General features: G+C 41.4%; 1 protein-coding gene across 3 annotated transcripts in view; it reads left to right on the forward strand.

The window, feature by feature from the left end:
• Positions 1-8,402: 8,402 nt before the first annotated feature.
• Positions 8,403-22,447, forward strand: part of LOC117429202 (D-glucuronyl C5-epimerase-like) — a 28,461-nt gene continuing 14,416 nt past the window's right edge. For 2 of the 3 annotated variants that reach the window (XM_034048466.3, XM_058999075.1), the window contains exon 1: positions 8,403-8,638. The gene's annotated coding sequence lies outside the window, so the exon portion shown is untranslated. Of the gene's footprint in view, positions 8,639-17,800; positions 17,889-22,447 lie in introns of all 3 variants that reach the window. The other variant, XM_034048465.3, reaches the window with a different exon arrangement.

The following is a 22,447-nucleotide window of genomic DNA, read 5'->3' on the forward strand; positions in this document are numbered from 1 at the left end:
TTATTATTATTATTAATAATATTAGCACAATTAGCAGGATTTTATTAGTTAGATACATATTTAGGTTATATTGCTTATATTTTGCTGTACATTCTGTACTCAAAAGACCTGTCAGAACAATCTTTGGTTTTTACACAGGGCTGGGAGATTGCTTTGTATTAAGTGCATAAAATCCTGCTCCTTTTCTTACAGCGAGAGGGATTTAAAGAGTAAGCTGATGTTGATTGGACAACGCCAGGAGCAGAGAGCTCCTACTAGTTCGGTGGGGGGGGGGGGGGGGGGGGGAATAATTTTGCTTTCAAAAAGCCTCTCTTATTTGTGTATAATACCACTTTGCATTTGAAAGAACAAAATGACAGTAAGCTTGTTTTATCCTCCCTGTATAATACACCTAGAGTACATTTCAAAGGATGGGATTGAGGCCAGAGCAGCTCCTCAGCTCAAGCTAAGTCTGAAATCTCCTTGGAGACTGAATATGGAGTCTGAGTTCAGTCTTGTTGCATTGCAATGATTGTGAGGAGTGGGGGGTTTATCCTATAAACACAGGAAGTCAATTAGAGCGAAACAATTACAACTGTAGAGCTCAAAACATCTCAATAACGCTCTACCACAGCTCATTAAAGCCCTATAGCAGAGTGCTTTACCATCACTGCCACAATACGTTTAAAGAGCAGTCTGTATTCATTTAACTCAGGATTCCTTCGTGCCATTGTTGTCCCTTTGTGTTAATGTTCTACCTATCCCAGTGATTGTATCACAGTGGAAGTGAACTAACAGGCTCCCTGCATTGATAAGGCAGAGACAGACCACTTTCTGGTGGAGCGTTAATAATTTACAACCTGTCTTCTCTTCTGACGCGTCTTCTGATGCTTCTTTCTTGTAGTGTTGGCAGAAACAGGAAGGGCATTTTAAGGAGTAAGGCTAATGGCAACTCTGTGAACTGAAGCAATTTGTTGCCATATTGTTTTGTTGGTGATGTGGTGCCATGTTGCGTGGACGCCTGTTTTGTTACTGGACACCCTAGACATTATATTTGTGATGCGACTCCTGGTGCTAACTGCTCACTGGTGTGAGTCTTATCTTGTGAATTAACCCAAAGTGATTCACTCAACACAACAATTAGTCAGTTTAATACTAACACTTTATTAGACTTCCAGAATGGCATGCAATATGAAAAAGGCATAACTACCAATATCAGAGACACCGAGTGTGGCAGTCTTCTCTTCTTCCCCTGGTCTAACACACAAGCTCTAAATAAGCTTTTTATACCTAACCTGTGGGGACACCATTCCTCAACAATTCTTTCTTTTAGTAACTCTTCTCCAGTACAGCTTGGTAACGTCCTGTACCTTTTCTCTTTTGGTCCTTCTAATTAAGATAAACACACTCACAATCCCTGTATTTAACACACACACACACACATACACACCCTGCTAATAAGATATATTGCTACAAAAGATTACAAGACACAAGACACAGGTAGAGAAGATTACAAGACACCGACAACCTCCATATATGAAATAAATGTGTCCTTATCAGTCACTTTGTATAAGCTTGTCGTTACACTGAGTTAAAGAGAACGCACAGACAAAGCACAGCAACATATATTATTTATTATTATTTATTTCTTAGCAGACGCCCTTATCCAGGGCGACTTACAATCGCAAGCAAATACAAATACATTCAAGTGTTACAATATAAGTCATACAATAAGAACAAGAAATACAATAATTCTCAAGTGTGACAAATCACAATTCAATAATACAGCAGATAATAGTGAAAGTTACATCAGGATATGATTAAATAGTGATAGTTACATCAGGATATGATTAAGTACAAAATACTACAGATTAAACACTTGGCAGATTACAATATTCTGAGGTACAGGATTAAATGCAGTAAAATAGGGGGCAGATAAGAGCAAAATAAAGCATATTAGTGTCCCAGGATACAACAGAGGAGTTCTACAGGTGCTGTTTGAAGAGGTGAGTCTTAAGGAGGCGCCGGAATGTGGTCAGGGACTGGGCAGTCCTGACATCTGTAGGAAGGTCGTTCCACCACTGCGGAGCAAGGGTGGAGAAGGAGCGGGCTCGGCAGGCAGGGGAGCGTAGCGGAGGTAGAGCCAGTCTTCTAGTGCAGGCGGAGCGGAGAGGTCGAGTGGGGGTGTAGGGAGAGATGAGGGTCTGGAGGTAGCTGGGTGCAGTCTGATCAAGGCATCTGTAGGCTAGTACAAGAGTCTTGAACTGGATGCGAGCGGTGATCGGGAGCCAGTGGAGCGAGCGGAGTAGTGGAGTAGCGTGGGCGAAGCGAGGTAGAGAGAACACCAGGCGAGCAGCAGAGTTCTGGATGAGCTGGAGCGGACGGGTGGCGGACGCAGGGAGGCCAGCCAGGAGGGAGTTGCAGTAGTCTAGGCGGGAGAGTACCAGGGCCTGGACCAGGAGCTGGGTAGCATAGTTGGTGAGGAAGGGTCGGATTCTTCGGATGTTGCTCAGGAAGAATCGGCAAGTGCGTGCCAGAGTGGAGATGTGCTGGGAATAAGAGAGGCAGGGGTCCAGGGTGACTCCAAGGTTCTTAGCTGAGGAAGAGGGAGAGAGTGTGGTAGATTCCAGAGGAACAGAGATAGAGAGATCAGAGGAGGGGGAGGAGGAGGGAAAGAAAAGGAGGTCAGATTTAGAGAGGTTGAGTTTGAGGTGATGCGAGTGCATCCAGGAGGAAATAGCAGACAGACAGGTAGAGATACGGGAGGAGATGGTGGAGTCAGAGGTGGGGAAGGAGAGGAAAATCTGAGCATCATCAGCATAGAAATGGTATGAGAAACCATAGGATGCGATGAGGGGGCCCAGGGAGCGGGTGTAGAGAGAGAACAGGAGAGGACCCAAGACTGACCCTTGGGGGACTCCAGTTAAGAGAGGGTGAGGTGTGGAGGTTGCTCCACGCCAGGTTACCTGGTAAGTGCGGAAAACAGCACAACACCACCCCCTCGTCCTGCAGCACTGGTGTACAGCGGTTAAGGAGTTTGCTTGCGAGCCGGGGTGCCAAGCACGTCCTTACTCTTACATGGTCCAGCAGTGTTGTTCTGTTATGGCTTGCATTCAATGTTTGTTAGAATGATAAATAGAAAAAAAATAGATTGCTGTCTTAATGAATGCTGGCCAAAACATTTCTAAAGCTTTCATACAATCTAACTGTGAATTTTACTTTATGAAGGACAGATAAGATCATGCTACCCATTTTAATGTTTCGGTTTTTCCCAGAAAGCTTTACTCTAAAGGCATTTACTGTTTATTGGAAAGAGCAATCAGAGTGCTAGACTGTTTGTCCTTTTGAGATCCAAGTGTTGCCAGTTTTTTTAATATGCCTGTCTGTCTTTTTGGTATCACACCCCAATTCATTCACAGCTTGAATCTCACATTGTGTTTGTGGGGCCACTTGTAAAACCCCCTGGATGGAGTTTCTATAAAAGTGGGTTTTGGTTTTTGAAAATAATAAAAATAAAAAAAATGTTATGGAAGTACACTCAGTTCTCAGTCCTTCAGAACTAATGCCAGGAAATTGATTTTTTTTAAAGGATCTTAAGGTAAACCACACAGGAATTCTGTTAGTCAAGACTGAAAGATAAAAGTGGGGTGATAGAAATGACCTCATTAGGAAAGAAGCACAGAGAAAATACTGTAAGGCCTGCCAGCGCCCACATGAAACACTGACTGCGGGGTGAGGGAAGGGGTGGGCTATCTGAAGGTGCTTCACTGGGACCTCCAATGCATCAGCACCAACAACGATGAGAGGGATCGCGGCATTGTTCGAGCAGTCGGCTGTTATTTTTCCGGCATTGATTCATTCTCCGGGTCATCTTTTTGAAGTAGACATTTCCTTGTCCGTGTCTTGCCAGATAACTGTGTTGTTCTTCAGTGCCAAACCACATTAGGACTGATTGGGTAAACAGGGCTATCAGTCTTGTCGCGGGTGTAGAGGGAGACACAGTAAATATTTATAAAGGCTAAGCCCTACTTTCTAAGCACTGGTCTTACAGAGGAATCCTATATTTACAGTACATCAACACATACCATAAGCATGCTGCATGAATCTTGTATGATCTCTGAAGTAAAAACCTGTTGAAGCATGTTTCCGTGGATACTGCCTTAACCGGGAAACAACAGCCTTTGCAAACTGTTAATTAAATCTAATGGGAATTTATTGAGCTCCGATGTTTAGCGTCATTTGTTTCCGTGAAAGCAGCGCTACAAAGCGCTTTAAGCAAACCACTGTGACGGGACTTGCTTTAGCTTCACACTGGACAAGGACAGTGCAAGGCAGGGTCACCCTGGAAAGAGAGGGAGAAGATGACATTCATCTGCACCTGCATTACTAAAGTTCAACAGGTAACACAGGTTAGTGGTTCTGCCGTAAACAAGCAGGTCATGGCAGAAGTAGGTCAGGATTAAAGCGCAATTCTTTAGAACTCTGAATCTTGTTTGCAGAAGATGCTACAACGTTGCACGCCAGTACTGGGCGAGTGATAGTTTACATATAACAGAGAAAAATGTTGTTTGTAGAGATAGATACTGTACTCAGGGCACGACTCCTTCCAGGGTAAAGCTCTAACCCTTACCAGGACTCAGGAGCTCCCTGGGGTGCTTACAGTACAAGGTGCTTGGAGTGCGTTGCTGAGGGATCAGACATAATCACCCCGAGTGACTCATGAATTCTGGCTAATGACAGCGTGACAGAGTATTCCCAACTGTGAACCCATCCAATTCAAATCCGTCAACGTTACTTTACAAACATACTAGAGAATTTCATTTTTTTTTTCAGGAACTATTCGCGACCTTCATCCCTGAATGGAGATCCTGCTGCCTGTTATTTCCCTGCAGGAGACTCCTGACCTTGTGCATTGACGGGCATCTGTTCCTCCCTCACAGGAAGGAATGGCAGAATTACCACATCCTCGGAAAGATCACACTGAATGCTGCCAGCACATGTTTGTGCATGGCCAGGCTGATTTCTTTTGACTTTCAGGACAAAAAATTGAAGAGGCTACACTCCACTTCAAATCATTTTCCATGTCAGAAGTGGACAGCAAGAATTTAAACAGCAACAGCAAAAATGGAAGTGTGATGATATACAGATGGACAAATGTAAGGACAGACACACACCCCTATACATCCCCAGAAACGCAAGTGCTAAAAAATGGTAATAGCAAGTTTCCTCCCAATCGGACAGGTTTTGCAGACTCTCTCTCTCTCTCTCTCTCTCTCTCTCTCTCTCTCTCTCTCTCTCTCTCTCTCTCTCTATATATATATATATATATGTATTGAACAATGTAACGTGTGACATACATACAAGCCGTCTCCTGTTGCTGGGGTTTCATCCCCTGCATGGAATAATAACACATTTGAAAGTTTCGTTTTGCAGAGCTCAATGTATTTTCTTTCAGTCCCCACAGAAAACACCTCCCATTCTGTCTGATCTCAGCAGGAATAAATCTAGTCTCCTTGGCGATCATTAACTGACACTCCAGTAATTACACATGATCACAGTCCTTTGGAAAAAGATCATCAACTGCTGTATGAGGCGAGACAGTGCAGCAGAGACCTGTAACTCAGAAGATTAAAACCTTTCTGATGCAATAAACCACAGCAAGAAACAACTTCGTTACGGAGAAGACCAGACATTTTCTCCAAGTATTACACAGTTAAATTGGTATATATTGCTTTTGCTTTTATAAGAATAAGAAAACAGCCGTTGTAGAATTTGCAGCTGACCTCGTTGATGGAAAATTAAATGAGTTTCATGGAAAAGGCAATTATCCTGCAATAGCAGAACTCCAGTATTTGTGTGGGTTGGTACCCCCCTCCCCATCCCAATCTCAGAGCCAGGTAATCAAGAATGATGGTCCTGGGGTTGAACAAACTGCATGAATAATGCAGAGCCACTACCAAAACACAATCTTCTGATGATTACAGAGCATTCCGACAAACACCGGTAGCAGGAACGCACACTTGAGGAACTCCAGTCTCTTTTTTGTAGTGTCACTGAAAAGCGGTACAAAGATAAAGAAAGAATCCAGTTTGCAGGGGAACATTTGTTTAAGAGAAGGAAAGGCTGCACCTTCAATGGTGTGATGTTTTGTGGCACATTTCCCTGATGCTGATGCTATTCTTTGTGACACCTCATAGTAATGTATTCAATGAATAGCCCTTAAGGCTTTAATGGGGAGGGTGCAGTGCACTTGTCATTGTGTCACTATATGAGATTGTCATATTTTTCCCAAATTGCTTTTATTAAAACGTGTCTGAAGCAACAGAGACACACTCCATGTCCCTTAGGGCCTCCAACAGATTTAATGAAAAATAAATATAATTTAGCGAGAGTCTGTCTTTCAATTCAGAACTGCTTGCAGAGAACCGTCATTTATTGATAGCTATTTTCTTTATAACAGTTTCAACACGAACGGACGAAGCTAGAGCTGCAGATGATTTTAAAACCAGGCATGCAGAATAGGTTAAGAAAACAACCAGATTCGTCTTTCAATGTTATTTTGGCGCAATGCGTGTAGAAAAATACACTCAGTGTGCCACACCTAAAATACTGTCTATTTTCAAAGACTGTGAAATAAAAAAAGAAAGCAATCCCAAACCTCTTTTTACTCGGCAGGACTTTGCCTACATAAACATCCCTTATAGTGTGGCACACAAGGATTTTTTAGTGTTTTTTTTTCTTCTACATGATCAGGTCTAATAAGCATTCCTTAAGAGGCTATATTATCATCTTCTTTGTTGAAGTCCATGCTGATTCCATCTGTCTGCCGTACAAATCTACCTTTACAGCAGAGATTTGTCAGTCCATACTTAAATCCTCCAGGGCAACCCCCTCATTCAGAGCTCCAGCATCCCAGACATCATGTTCTGTTTCACACAAAGGTATCATTCACGACAGGCCACTTTGTCAGCATTCCCTTACGGAAGGACATTAGTTAGTGAACCTAATTAATAATGACCTGAGCAGGACACAGCAATAGAGATCACACTCTAGGGTATTAAACAGGTAGGGGATGACATTAATACGGATGGTACAGTATTATTGTTACTTTTACTTTTGTAACATCTCAAACTGGCTCTCGGATTAAAAATAAAAATACACTCATCAGCCACAGGTGGCAGTTTGAAGCTGAAATGCAGCATCCAGACACCCCAGGTGTGATCAGTGCCCTGCAGCTTTCAGCCTGTGAGACATGCAGTCCCCACATAGCAACTTACCCCCTGGTGTAAGACTTGTTTGTGAGGCTGGCTTAGACAAGGTACCAGCAGTGGCTCCAGCCCTAACACAAATATAAAGAGCGTCTAAGACAGGCGTTAGGAATTCTATGCCCTGTGCAGCACCGCAATCACTGGCTTCCCTGCTCTCTTTGATGAATGCTTCCCCTACAGTTTCCTGCCTGAAATGTGCACATGATTGCAATATAGATTTGTAGTGAATATTAATAATTGAAAACCCACAGCATGGTGTTCATTCACAGCACAATGATGAACTGGAAAGGCAGCGGTGATTCATGGAGGTGTGACCCAGGAAACGGTCAACCTGGCGGCTTGTGTGACTGATTGCAATCTCGCTAATGCTTCTCATCATTAGACCAGTTTTGCAATTTTGTTGTGATCACCAGTCGGATTCAGCACTAGCGGGCTAAGAAGACTGCAGCATGGGAGGGACTGGTCACCCATGCCTAGAGACATTTTTCATGCTACTGTAGCGGTGTGGTGGCTACAGAATTATAAACAAGACCCTTACCTCAGTCAAGCAAGTGCCAAACCCTTTGTATTTCCACATGCTCATGTCTCCTTACTATGAAGGAATGCTAGAAACGATCTACTCCAGTGTAAAATATAACAGCACTGCATCAATACTATGCTGGTAAAAAAAATATAGCACTACTACTGCAGATCCTGAATAGAAACATTTCCAACATTTTGCCATAGTTGTGTTTAATTTGGCAATGCAAATACTTTCGTTCCCAAATGTTACTACACTGTTTTCAAATGCTGAGTTGGCTTAAAGAATATCAGAAGCTTGCGCGTAAAATCGAATGTACGACGCGCACACTTTAAAATGTATCTTAGCTTCAACTTTTTCAACAAATCTACCAAGTATTTAAGGCTGCACTCGCCCATCCTTATCTGTCCCTTTTTCTACATTTCATTCTTTCGTAGTTTCACAGCGTTACTCCCAGCCACCCGTACCGCTTCGTGATTGGCCTTTTTTTGTTCGTTCCTGTGTCTGTCATGGGCAGTCATCCAGTCGGTATACAAATTGTAATCTCTGCGCTGTGATTGGTCCCCACTGCTTCACCATCTCTCTGTGATTGGACTGCCTTGTCTCTTTTTCTCTTTTAGCCCCTCCTCCTCGCTTCGGGGTTTCTCGCTTTGTATCGCGGTGGTAAAGTGCAAGCTGGAGTCGTGGGCTTGTACTGTAACGTGTTGTTTCTGTGGAGATCTGGTTGCAGCTGCAGTCTGGTTTAGAGGACTACAGAGAAGCTACAGAGAGGGGAAGCAAGCACCGAGCACAAGGCCTGCGGAGACTTCACTGTTTTATCATCAACCCTGCGACTTCCTGCAAGACACCTTTCTGTGTCTCTGCACACAAGGTGGGTTTCTGGCGGAGTTCTGTAAATGCCGAATCGTTTATGTCTTCCGTTCAGTTCTGTACTGTACAGTTGCATTCTCGGTAGTAGTACATTGATAGGAATGTAATACAAATACGCGTATAGGAATGCACGATTGTGATACTTTATTTCTACTGAGAAATGCTTCTGGTGCTGTACAAACCAAACGTGGCACGTTTTCATTCAGAATTAAGATACAGATAGACCCTGCGTGGCATTTACATGCAGGGTTTAATAATAGTTATTACTGCGATTTGAAAGAGTAAGCCACGTCTTTTTAAGGATATGCTGGTAAAAGTAGTATAGCGTTGTTTACAGAAGCATACCTTGGACTGGACACCTGTAGTTATACAGGTAATACATGTAATCCAAACAACAACGATGCATTGCAGAAAAAAACAAAGCTTCTTAAGAAACATTTCGACCTATTCTCGGTGGCACGGTTTTGTATCTCCCTCGTGATAAATAATGCGTGTATGTATACAAAAACAGAGTGCAGTTTGCCTAGCATAGAATGCATTGCGTTTGATTTAGTTATTTTTCTTCTTCTGTCGTTCCGTTGTTTGTTATCGGTGTGTGTGCAACAACACCCAGGGAAATCCTAGCCTGCAAGCTGATCCCTGCCCGGCATGTAAATCATTTGACTTGTTGCGTGTCGTTATGATTTGAATGTTAAGCGGAGGTTTAGCCATCTGTACACCATAAAGTAGTTTGTTTATACTACAGTAATCGGGTTGTCTGTATTTTGGGTATCCCTGCAGACTTTCGTCGCAAATGACTCGTGTCTCACTCCGAATCTAGCAGTTTAGGCTGGGGGTCTACAAAGATGATTACAATATGGAGATTTAAATGCTACATAGGTAGGTATTTGCCATCCAACCCCATTCGTAATCAACCACTGCCTAAGATAGTCTCGTCAGTCGTCACTAGCTAATCAAATAAGTAGGGGATTAAGATCCCAGATCATTTTTTCCCACCTGATCTGCAGTCAGCAGTATGTGTTTGTGTTGGGAATGATCTTGAGGAATTGTCCTTCTCCTGCTCTTCCCAGTGTCCTGTAGCTGCTGCATGCTCCTCTCTGAAGGGAAAAGACCCTCATTGCCTTTCACTGAGATCTGGGAATCCAGCGTGAGTGAGGCTGGCGCAGCACATTGATCTCAAATCCTCACATTCAGAGGGCCAACTCTGCTTTTGATTCTCTTAAGCTTGGGTTACTGTATATTTTAAGGCAAGATTGGGGTGGGGTGCAGGAGAATGATTTGACCCTGCCTCCTAAAAAAGACAAGATACTGTAGTCTGTTTGATCTCTTAAAAGATTACCATCATTGGGGAAAGTTGTTTGTGTGTACTTGCCGGTCTGTAGGCATATGGTTTGTTGTAAATGACACACACACTCACACACACACATGCACTGACACACAGGTTCTGTTTTCTTATTCATTCTATCTGGTTCAGTAGTTTTTGTTATCCTTCAACACCCTGCACATTTTATATTATATATATTTGTCTGCATTTCTCCTGTACGTAGACACCCAACTCCCTTACAGTTCAAAATTGAAGATGGAAACTGGGACATTTCAATGGCTAGGAAGGAATAAAATACAAGATCTTGCTGGATTTTTCCTTTATTTTTTATTTTTTAAAGATGAAAATTAAAACTGAATCCTAAATGTTGGTTTGACAGCCTGTACACTCTCTTGGGCAAACATTTGCAGGAAAATATTACATTGCAACTGAGTCTTGTTGCAGGTTGGTGGATTTTACCCATCTACTTTGCAGGAGTAACAAAAGCAGCACACAATAAAATTGATCAGATTCTTTAAATGCATCATTCCTGTGAGATTGAGAAGAGAGAATTGCCTAAAGTTCTTCCCTCGGAACCTAACCGGTGAATTCTAATGCTGCACCTTGCTTGCTCTAAACTAGGTTATATAGAATCCACTGTGCCGGAAAGACAAGTACTATATTTTGATTTGAAATCCCAGGGGGTTAAAAAGTAGAAACATATTGGAACATTTTTACAATGTTTTTTTGTAAACTGCTACTCCACTGACAGTGCTAATAACAATAGGAAAAAGGAGAGATCAGGTAAACATTAGAAAGCTCTTGACCTACTTTCCCCCTCTGTTCATTTAAAGCTAACACGACTGTACATGCACGCGAAGGACTTTAATGAGAAATAATACCTGCAATACCAGATTCCCCTAAAAGTAAGCGTTATTAAATAACAATCAAATTGAGTAATAATACATTTTACTATTAACCTTGCTTTTAAAGCAGGCTAACAGAGAGATTGCATTATCCTGTTTTTCTTGTTATTCACTTAAATAAATAATAAGATGTGCTGCTGGTGAATTCCAATTTCGGAATTTCTATACCACCCACCGTTTCCTTTTATCTGATAATGCTACAGTAAATTATGAGCATTTAAGTTTCCATGGAAACCAAGAGAACACCCATTGGGTATGTGGAGGTCTTCAGCTGCTTCATGATTCTGATATTGACTAGTATTTCCAAGGCAGGGAGACGCAACAGGATTAACACAGAGTTAAGGGGTGGTCTCTGGTGGTGCAGTACAGTATTTAGATGTGTAGCCATTTTAGATCATTAAATATGGGCTCTACAACTGAAGCGATGGGATACGCAACATCACTAATGTGTGAGATTAGCTGTTGCAGTACATAAGATCTGAAAAGAACAATTACAGGATCATGAAAGGGAAGCCGTCCTAACGGAGGTTAAGTAAGGTTGAATTCACGTTCTAGGTAATTGGCAGTACGAATGTTTATCCTTTGTCTAGTCCTTTATGAGGAGCACTGCCAGTTCCATATCAATTTTTGGCTGTACTGTAAAAACTTACAAAAGATCCTTTTGTGCAGCTGTGTTTTGCAAACTCATTTCAGTGCCCTCAGTCTACTGACTTGGCTTTTTGTAAAAGCAGTGCAGCTTCACAGAAGAGAGAGCTTTGGTGGAAAAAGTAATCCTATAAAGAAACCTCTAAAGCCTGCTATTGCAAGAACTTCTGGAATCCACTTTACAGTATGGGGGTTTGAGGAATTTAAAAATCTCTATTCTGTCGATTGGCAGATCGTGTTTGATCTCTGTTCATCCACATGTGATGTGAAACCTGCAAGGTGACAGGAGCTCAGCTATTTGGAGCACAGCCTCATGTGATGTTACCAGGAGATTCAGTGACAGCGGGGGCGCAGCTTTTGAATTTGAAACATCCAGCACTCTAATGTGTATGCAAAACCAGTGAGAAAACTCTCGTCATTCGATAACGAGCAAGTTGTGCAAAGTAAAGCCCTTACTACAGTACATTCATCTGTTAAAACTGGAGTCCCTTTTTAAAGTATTGTATTCACCTGCTTTTATCTTCCTTCCAAAAATAAATCCTGTAGCAAGGGCAGTTCAAAAGTAATTTGACCAGTAAACCGGTAAGCCAGGAGGAAAAAAAGTGTAGTACATCAGTGAAACTTGGCAGCCGGATTGTACCACAGGTTATGTTGATAGCTTGCTTAATACAGCGTGCTTCTGTCGTCTTTTTGAGAATCTAGGCTATAGATGTTTTGAACCAAACTGTTTTTTATTAGAAGCTGGTTAACCAAGGATGAGCATGTTTACAGGGGCTTAGAACCACTGAAACACTGCAATTATTTAAAGTCTAAATTCATGCAGATACACAACGTATTTTAGCATCCTACAGTAATCTACCAGGCCTTAAGGTATGGCCTGATTTCAATCATTGTCGGGTCTCATTAAAACGAGATGGCTACATATTTTCATTAAAAGAGCAATTTAATCCTGTTATTACTTTCTTTATTCCTGTGGTCTTGTGTTGGCGTTTGCAAGGGTTTCTATATGTGTACTTCAGAGCACTCCCAGGCTCGACTCGATCATTGATCCTGGTTTGACGGAGACAGTAAGTGCACACGCTGCGGAGGTAACTCGGATCTCTCAGGAGCTCAGGCGGCTGTAGAGAAAAGGAATCTCTTGTCGGGCTGCGTGACAGTGTGTATTAACAGTTAATGTGGAGAACGAGAGCTGATGGGACTGGTTCAGTTGGTAAGGTTGAGTCAAGATGAACTCCTGGATGCTACTGTTTGTTGGCTACAGTAAACACACAGAACAATGTGAGGCAGTTCTGAAAAGGAGGTAGTAGAGAATAGCGTTTGACAGGAATGTTCTTTGTTTGTGTATCGTACTCTTTTAGTAGTTTTGAAATCCAGTGTTATATCAGTGTAGTGTATCAGCAGGATTTATGACGCTGGTAGTTGTAAGCAGACGTGGGCCCTGTGACATGGCATTACGCACAGTTATGTTGCTGTGATTTTGTTATAAATCTCTATCCAGTTATCAGGAACAGCTGTTGCTACAGAGTTTAATCAAGTTGCTCAAGTGAAACATGGAAGTCAGATGGGACTGTTCAGCAGTGTTCTCATTAGTTCCATTTCATTTTACAGTAGCTAGTGCAGCTTTTAATAGAACAGAACTTTCTGTCTTTTTATATACAGTACAGAAGTATAATATTTAAGTTTTCTTCCACAAGCCTCTAAGTAATGGGGAATGCAAATACTGTTATAGATTTCAAGAACGAAGTGCTCGAAGGTCATAAAACCTGTGCTAGATTTTGACTGCATGTGAATGTCCTTTTTCATGTCGTCGTCTTTTTTTTGCTATTGTCCCATCTTTGCTTTCAGTAATGTTTACATAGCAATCATCATAAGTCATCCAGTTCAGAGACTGGCTTGTTTGTATTGCTGTATAGTGAAATAATGACTGAATCACGTTATCTTCAGTCTGTTCAGAACTGTACCTCCTAGAATATCATTAAATATACACACTGCTGTGGCACCAGGACATCCATTACCAACTGTTATCATTGTACCCAGTGTACCGTAGCAGTGTTTTATAAAAAGCTACTGTATCTAGTTAGGGGGGTGATAGCATCAGTATGCTGAACATGGACAAGTCACTTCATGCTGGTTTTGAAGCACAGCCTGGATATTCTGTCCCTAGCTGAGCCCCGGGCAGGGCTGCAGAGGTGTGCAGTCTACTGCTTGTTACTCGCTGTTTCTAACTGTAGGCTGCTCTGGCCAAAAGCAAGAAATGTAATGGAAAATGATCTACCACACAATACTATCGCTGGTCATTTTTTAAATTTTATTTGTATGGAGGAGGGGAACATCATTATTTTTTTATATGCATGCATTTTGAAACGTTCAGTCACACGATCGTCAGTAAAAATGATCATTGGTTTCTTGAATCCGTTTTTGTGTTGATCTGCTAGATTTAACGTAATGTGTGTTTTTACTGTAAATTAGGTTTGGGAAGCAGCACACATGTTTACTTGGTAGGACTGCTGTTTCCTTGGTACAGGAAGAAGTGCTTTGCCTACTGACTTTGGAGATGCTGTAATTAGGTTTCCCATTCCTGCGGCTTTTGGAAACAAAGTATTAAAGGAACGAATACTGTGTCCTAGAACTTCATTTCAGTTTCTGTCTGATTTCTGACCCACGTGACAGCATTTTAAATATTTACAACAGCACTGCAAGAAACACTTATTTCCAGTCTTACATCGCAAAAAATATCTACCAGTAGAGAGCTTGAATATTTGTTGTCTGTCAGTATCCTTTTATTGGTGTTTTGGTCTTTTCTTGTGTGGTTATTTTAAGCTGTCCTCCTTTTGATTTTTATACACTGGGCCTTATTCCAAAAAAAAAATCTCTTGCTTTACTTGCAGACGTTTGTTTGTTTGTTTGTTTGTTTGTTTGTTTAAGTGTTTGGAAACATTCTGTAAGGTTACAAATAGTTTTGAAACAAGAGAAAACAGTTGAGTAAAATGCCCAACCTGTTATTCACTGAGAAACGTTCCTCCCCAATTCAAGACTCGTACCTGGGTTGATGCCAGTAATTGTTTTCTCGGAAGTCGGAATGTTTTATTGTTCTACCATTCCAGTTCTATTTGTAACGCATGAATATGCAGAGGAGCGATGGCTCAATAATAATCAATTTATCTTCCATTCTGTGAAGTAGGTACTTCCTCGATGAAGTCCTTAACTGCTGCAAAATGCAATTGCCAGATATATTCTGTGCTAAAGTACTGAAGATACTTTGCATAAAGCTGCAATATCCAGTTTTGATTAAGCTGCATAAGATTTCTTTAATCTTGACTAATTACTAAAACACATGCCAAGATGCTACTGAGTTAGCTGGTAAATGGCTCTGTACTGTGCCCTGGCTAGCTTGCTAATATGTACAGTACTGCAAGCAAAATGATTGCTGTTAACAGGGCAATATTCAAAACACAGCTGCTTACAGTGACAGTGCCAGCGCAGCAGGTGCATGGGCTTATACCTGAATGTACACGATTCACTGAGTATGCACTTACTGGACAATGCAGACGATTCAGAAATAGATAGATAGATATAGAGCTGACAGCATGGTGGGTTGTGCTAGCAACACTGATAAAGACCACACAAGCCTTGGAATTGGATTTCCTAAATGTTCACTTTATTCTTTTCTTCTCCAACTCCTTTCTAAAATAGTCCTGCATACAAGCTTATCTCACACAACGCTCCACTATACAGTTCATAACCACATGCCCTCTTTCAGCTAGCACTGTAGTTACTGTAGCGCTAGCCTTAGCCACTGTTGTAACCCATATTCAAAAATGGAATGGCACAAGTTTTCTTCTGCACCGTTTGTATTGATTACATGGGATGCAGGAAAGCATAGTCTAGGTAACCTGTATCTTTTGGCTGTGGGGATTTGGGATCTATAGTGCAGCAGTAAAATAATGCATATTTCCAGTAACAGGAGCCTTGTGTTGTGTGTGGTTTTTTTTTCCCCTTCCCCTGAGATCAGGCCAAGTAAAAAAGTGGATAATGCTTTCACAAGTGACTCCTGGGGAAATTGCAAGGCAACGTGGTTAGATTTTATGATGTCTTTCTTCAGGCTAAAGTGACTTTGCTAAACTGATGCTGAAAATAACTTTCTAATTTTGAGGGCAGCAGAGTGAAATGCACTCTTCCTTTAGAGAGAGGCGGAGAGACACCCAGAAGTTGGCATTTTGTGCAATTTTTAACTTTTACAGCCTCACAGTATTTCTTTTGAATTGCTTGTGTTGTGTTTTTTTATTTTTTTTAAATGTGTTACAAAGTCCTTCATGTGTTTACCCATTACCCTCCTGAAGAAACCCGCAAGGCAAAAGATTGGGCAGGTTTATTTTTGTGGTGTTTTCCTTCTTTCCAACAAACACAAAAAAGGTTGAAGATAAAGCTGTACTGTAGGCTGTGGGGGAGCTTGCTGTTCTAGAGCTAGAACTATATTGAGTGGAATGTAAGCACATTGAAAAGAATGTCTGTCTGCTTTGTGACAAAGCACAGGCGGATAAGGGAGGCATACAGTACACTGACACCGGCGTGGAGTGGTGACTTGTGTTTAAGATTGATCAGGATCGTGGTGCTCGGCTCCTGTTAAGAAGCGCTTTACTGGATTGACCGCAGAGATGCAGGCGGTTCAATAAAGCATTGTCCTTGCACTACAAATACACAACTGACTCAAAAGTGTTTGATCAGTCTGGGTATCCTGAATAGCACAAGTACCAATATACAGTGTAAAACCTCTGAAGCTCATTCTGTTTGTAGAGGAGCTGGATAATGGGACTCAAGCCATCTCCTGCAACACAGGCTGCATTAAGGATCCCAGACCAGGCATGAAAGTTAACTTCTAGAACCAAGGCTGTGTGGTTTTGTGGGTTTTTTTTTTTTTTAAAGGAAACTCTATTTGCAACAGAGTTGTATTGGAGCAGAGGTTTCCAACTTGTGGTCCCTGCAAAAAAATAAAATCTCCCAAATCTATCCAGTCCTAAGTACTCCAAAACAACAGTTCAGAAACATGTAACCAGTTCTCCGCAAACAAGCCCGATGTACGTAATGCATAGTGCTTGCTGCAGCCAGTCATCATCTTCCTGTACATCCGAGAGTCTTTGACAGGCTTCTTTATCCAAGACTGCAAGAAGCAGTCTTTTAAAAGCCATGGCTCTGGAGAACAGGCTTCAATCAAGAGTTCCAACCACAAATATCAAAGCAGCAGCTGAGGCAGCAGTCCCTGAGGGTGTTCTAGTCCAGTATGTCTTCAGATCATCTGAAACTCCTGGTAGGCTGGGCTCACCCTGTCTGCACATGGTGGCCCTACAAGCCCCTGTGTACTGTATGATGGCAGTCGCCAGTGGGGTGAATAATGTGAAAGGTAGGGTTTATCGTTGCATGGTTATGATGCAGTCGCCAGTGGGGGGCAGGCGTGTGACTAATTTGAAAGCCGGGTAGGGTTTCTTGTTGCGTGATTAAGATGCAATCTGGTAATGAGATTGAATTATCTTCCTGATGGGACTACATTGGAGTAGCTTTGCTGGAAATAGTTTTTGGCAGTCGTTGACTTCATTAAATTTTCTTTTTATCTTTTTTTTTTTATTCACATGAATATTTATGAAATGCATTGAACTTGATATACAGTTGCTAATTAGATGTAATACACAGCCCTGAAAGCAGACTGCTGGAGTTTTTAATGGGGAGATGGGGAGACCAAGTAAAACCCCAAACTTCAACTTTTAAAAATGCAGGTTGATATTAATTGTTGGTGCAGATAAATGTTTATAAAGATATACTGTGTGTGTGTGTGTCTATATATATATATATAATGTGTAAACTTTTTTTGTTTTGTGAAATGCATGTTAAGCAAACTAATCCAGCCGCGCCTGCTAATCGTGTGCATTATATATTAGTTCCTTCAGGGCTGAAGCTGAAATCCTGCTGTTTCTGCTCATTCTTCAATCAATTGCATGTTTTAAAGCCATTAAGGGTTGCAGGATCATTTGTTAGATTCACACCATTACCTTCCAATGCCTTTCATTAGACCAAGAAAAAAAAATGGAACAAACATGCATTGATATGCGGCTGGCTTCTTTCATCTTATTTAAAAGAACAAAAAACTTGTGTTCTGTTAATGGAATTTGAATAGTATATTACAGGGTGAAAATATGTATTTGATAAATTTGTTTATTTAAAAAAAAAAAGAATGTGCAAAGCAGTAGAGGTATTTCTATTCAACATGCGTGTTTTTTAATTTTATTTTTTATTGTAGGTTGTGATCTCCTCGAGCACGCCTGAGAATAATACTGCTAGCTGAAGAGACTCCTCGCCCAGTCTGCCTGCTAAGAAAATGACACCAGGTACACTAGGAAAGCCACCCTTATTGCTTGGGCATGTCACAAGCTGGAGATGCACAGGGGGCCATTTGTTTGGGCTTGCCATTAGTATGTTATCAGTGCAACAAATTCATCATTTGCATGAAGGCTGCAGGAAGAGGAAGGACTGACCACGCGTTTTGTTAAATGAGACAACTGTTGCTGACAGGCAGGGATATGTTTTGAAATTCTTTTAAACGGTTTGGAGAAGAAAAAAAAACCTAGGTTTTTTTTAAGTTTATCTGTTCCAGCAAATTCCATTTCGGTGGAAACTGTTCCGCCTTCTCTTGACCTAATTAAGAGGTTTGGAGATGATCCTTGTGGGGGATGGAGTGGGCTGGAATGTTCTGCAGTAGTTTTTTGTCCTTTTCATGTTGAATGGTTTTAAAGTGCTGCCGTAGGCTTAGAATTCATAATGGGACGGTAACAAAAGGGAGTGACTGACTCGGAATTAGCAGGTATGGCAATTTGTAATTGATTTTTATTTGATTTTAACGTCTCGTTATTACCTGCATGGATAACTTTTTTGAGAGATCCAACATTGAAAACTACACAACAGCAAGCTGTGCCCGAGCAGACCAGAATATATAAAATGATTCGTAACCACCTCTAGTGAACAGGAATCTTTGTTTTAACTCGAGTGTTTTTTACAGGGCACCTTTTCCGTGTCCGATGTTGAATGCTTTGTGAGAGACAGGGCTGTCAGAAGCCAGACTTCTTATCAGCTGTGTGCCATGCAGGCTCTGAATGTCTGTCTGACTCGCTGTCTGTCTGTAAAGGGTCTGCAAAGTCCCAATCGCTGGGTAGCTTCCATTAAGCCAAGCGGGCTCCACAAACGTACTGTATTGTACCAGCTTGGATTCTAGTGAGACACAAGAAAGGGCACACTGTGCTGTCACTGTAGCTGTCTTTCTCGAAGGAATTGCAGGAATAATTGGGAACCTCCAGCAGAGCAGTCCCTGTTGCGCGATGATGATGATGTTGATGTTGTTTTCAAATGTAGATATACCCCTGCCTTTTATGATTCTGTGTTTTTTGCTTCCTTTTGCAAACTATCCTGTTAGCTTGGATGCTGCATATTGTCAAGATTTATTTTATTTACATTTCTGTGGGCTCATGTATTCTACAGCAACCCCAAAGCATCTAATACAGCTTCATTTTAGGTGTGATTTACAAACGCCAGCGATTTTGTATTTTGTGGAAGAGATGTCAGATCCTTGAGACAGTGTGTAAAAATGTAGCACATTACACACACACACACGTATCAGCCTGGGTGTAATCCTGTGAAGTAGCTGAGAAACAGGGTAACAATCTGCATTCAGGGAGCAGGACTGGGGATCAATGTATGCAAAGCCACAGAGGCTGATGGAGTTTACTCACTATATTGCTGGAAGCTTTTGACAGCCGCATCGTATCTTTTGAAAGTACCATCTGAATTATTAAAGGCGCCTTTGTTCATTAAACTGAGCTTCCAGTGAGCAGATTATATAAAGGGGTGCGGAGGACTGAAGTGGCATCGGGCAGCACTGAGTGAAGCATTCATCTCCAGCAGGCTCCAGGGCTGGTGTTGACCCAAGTGAAGTACTTTACTGTACGGCCTCTAGATATTTTCAAGGAAGTTTTTATTTATTTTTTTGTACTAAAGCCTTCTGTGTGGTGCTGTGCAAGCACATTAGGACTCCCTCTCTCTTTTTATACTGTATTTACATTCATGACTTTTAAAAGGTTCAGTTAGAACACTTTTCCAGATACTGTGCTGTAAATCACCAACACGTATTTTACAGAGCAGATTTAGATATTGATGTGAGAATTCTTTGTCAATAAACACTGGAGAGTTTTAATGTCAACATGTATACCACTACTGTATGAGGATTGGTGTTATGCAGGTACTGGGAAGTTTATTAATTTATATATATAAATAAATATTGGTTACTGTATCAGTCATCAGGAAATATTCGCACATTTGTGTATTCAAGTATTTCATCATTCAGACTGCTAGGAGAAAGCCACGTTGGATTATGTTGCATGTGGTTGTACTACTGTACTTGAGTTTCTTTTAATATACAAAATTGTGTTTATAAAATTGATTAGAAAAACAATGTTTAAGACCATTTTTTCTCTTAAATATTGAAAACCTAAAGAAAAACCTCCCTGTCTGAAAACATCAGCGTTGTATTTTGTCATGTCGTTCCTGTGGGTTTGCTTCCCTGTCTAAACCTACAGAGATGTGTGTTTGAAGAATACTTATGAAGAAAACGGTATTCCGTGACTAGGCTGTTCTACAGGGTGTGTGTGTCTTTGGTGCAGACGCTGTGACAATACTGTCTGTGTGCTGCAGGTATTGCAATGCATGATTCTGGCTGATTTAACTAAACAATAAAACAAAAGTAGACCATAACACACACGCACATACACAGTTTATTACAAACTTGGATAACTACAGAGGAAAATATCAGGGAGCAAAAGGAGTGATAGTGTCCTTATGCCTTAAGCTGAGGGAACACAGACACTTTTTCAGAAATGGGGGCTTGAAACCTGGTTCCAGGAGACCTAGTCCTGAGACAGCTTTGCTTTGATCAAACCCCAAGTCTCCCCTGGTGTGCCATGCAGTGCCCTGAAACCTCATCTCCTGAAACCAAGCTCCAAGCTTTGTGTTCCTTCAGCTTTTATGGAGGTGTTGCACATTCCAGTCCCCCACATTTTATCTAGGACTGAATGCCAGAGTTTGTCATCGGCTGGGTCTTTGTCGGTCACATGGATGTATTCAGAACGCAGCTGGTTAATTCTCATTCCCTCTAATTGCTCAACTGCAAAGGGCAGGCAGGTCTGTGCCTGTGTTTGCAATGGGTGTCGTGTGCTGATAACAATCTACTGTTCCCAGGAAGCTGGAGCCAGTGATGCCGCTTTTGAGATAGGAAACAATCCCCAGTGATTCATAGGGCTGTCTTCAGGAGTTAAAAAAGCGATGTCCGATTGTAAAGAGTAAATTGAGGTTTGTGAAGCATGAAATCCCCCTAAAGGATTGGTTATCCAGCACAGTAACTGCAGTAGAAGAAGCTTTATTTTTTTAAAGAGTGTTCAGATGCTGCTGCTGCTGAGTGCATTGGATTCTGTAAGTAAGCTAACTTCTGTGAGAAACCCATCAGTAGTGTAAGTAACTCCAGATAGGGGAGTGTAACCTAACATTAAATAGAACTTGGAGAAGGTGCAGGCTTTGACGCTGCATCCGCACACATCAAGCTGCTTTTTCAATGCAGTTATTTCTTTAACATTCATTTCACTGGACCTTTACAGTGTCTGATGCTTTCCTATTCATCTTTACAGAAGACCAGCGAGTCTGCCAGAGAACTGTGCAGGTAAATGTTGCATGGAACCGAAGATTAGGCCCACATGTAATGAGGGAGCACACAGAATGCAGAATACAACCATGTGTTTTGAAACTCGTTCGTTAACCAAAATATAACCTTTACTTTAATGCTTGTAGTTTTTCTGGATGTTGCTAACCAACAGTTTTATTTCTAACTTGAAATCTACTGCTGAAGTAAAGCCACAGTTGATGCTGTTTTGACTTGTACAGTACTTGATTTGTAACAGGCATATGTGCATTTAAATTGTATTTGTGTGTTTCCTGTCGTGAAAATCGGAGCGTGTGTTTGGCGTAGGTGTGTTTTGCAATGGCTGGGCTGTTAAAATGCTGGAAGGCATTCAGGGAACACATCCAGACATGCATTCTTGTGGAATCCACATTTTGTAAAGTTTGCCACATCACCAGTAAGTGCAGAGTGCATTCACAGGGTCTCGGTTTAAGTGAATAACCACATTCAGCTGTTTTAAAACATACAGGACAATTATTTAGTGTGTTCATATTACTTTCTGCGCTTCTATTTTTTTTTAAATCTTGTTTTGAGATGCTTTACTGGGTTTCAATCTTCTCCTTTTTTTTAAAGCTAATTTTGCAGCAGTCAGTCAGCAGCACATTATCAGATATTAAGGTACTGTAGGTATTGAACAATGTGTGACTGATGTAAGGCACTAAGGGCCAGGTCTGTATAGGTTTTTACACCAAAATGCAATTTGAAGTGGCTGTATTCGGAACCATTTCTCGTTGAAGGGAAAATATATGGAGCCTATAAAGTTTTACATCATATTGAGACATATTCATTAAATTGAGTTATAAATGTCGGCTTGTTTTGAAATATTGCAGTGTTTGAATACGGTACAGTATACTGTAGCCTTCCTGATGGTTCATTATACACCTTCGTGTTTTTATGCACCGTTTCCAAGCACAGTTTAGCTTGTAGCAATTAGCTGCTGCAGTGCTTTTTGTTTTCTGCCAGTCCTACCTCCATGAAGTATAATCAGGATGTTGTCACACAGCTGTCTACTTGTGCTTTTTTATTTTATTTTAAGCGTTCCTAAGATGCTTGAATTTAAGTCCGTGGTGAGCCCCTACCTGCTGGATGTCTGATCATTCATGTGTGAAACCACAGGGACCCCGCAGGCTTCGCACACGACACGGTCATTGACACAGTCGCACTTGTGCT

This window comes from Acipenser ruthenus, chromosome 24 (assembly GCF_902713425.1).
Source record: "Acipenser ruthenus chromosome 24, fAciRut3.2 maternal haplotype, whole genome shotgun sequence".
Lineage (NCBI taxonomy): Eukaryota > Metazoa > Chordata > Actinopteri > Acipenseriformes > Acipenseridae > Acipenser > Acipenser ruthenus.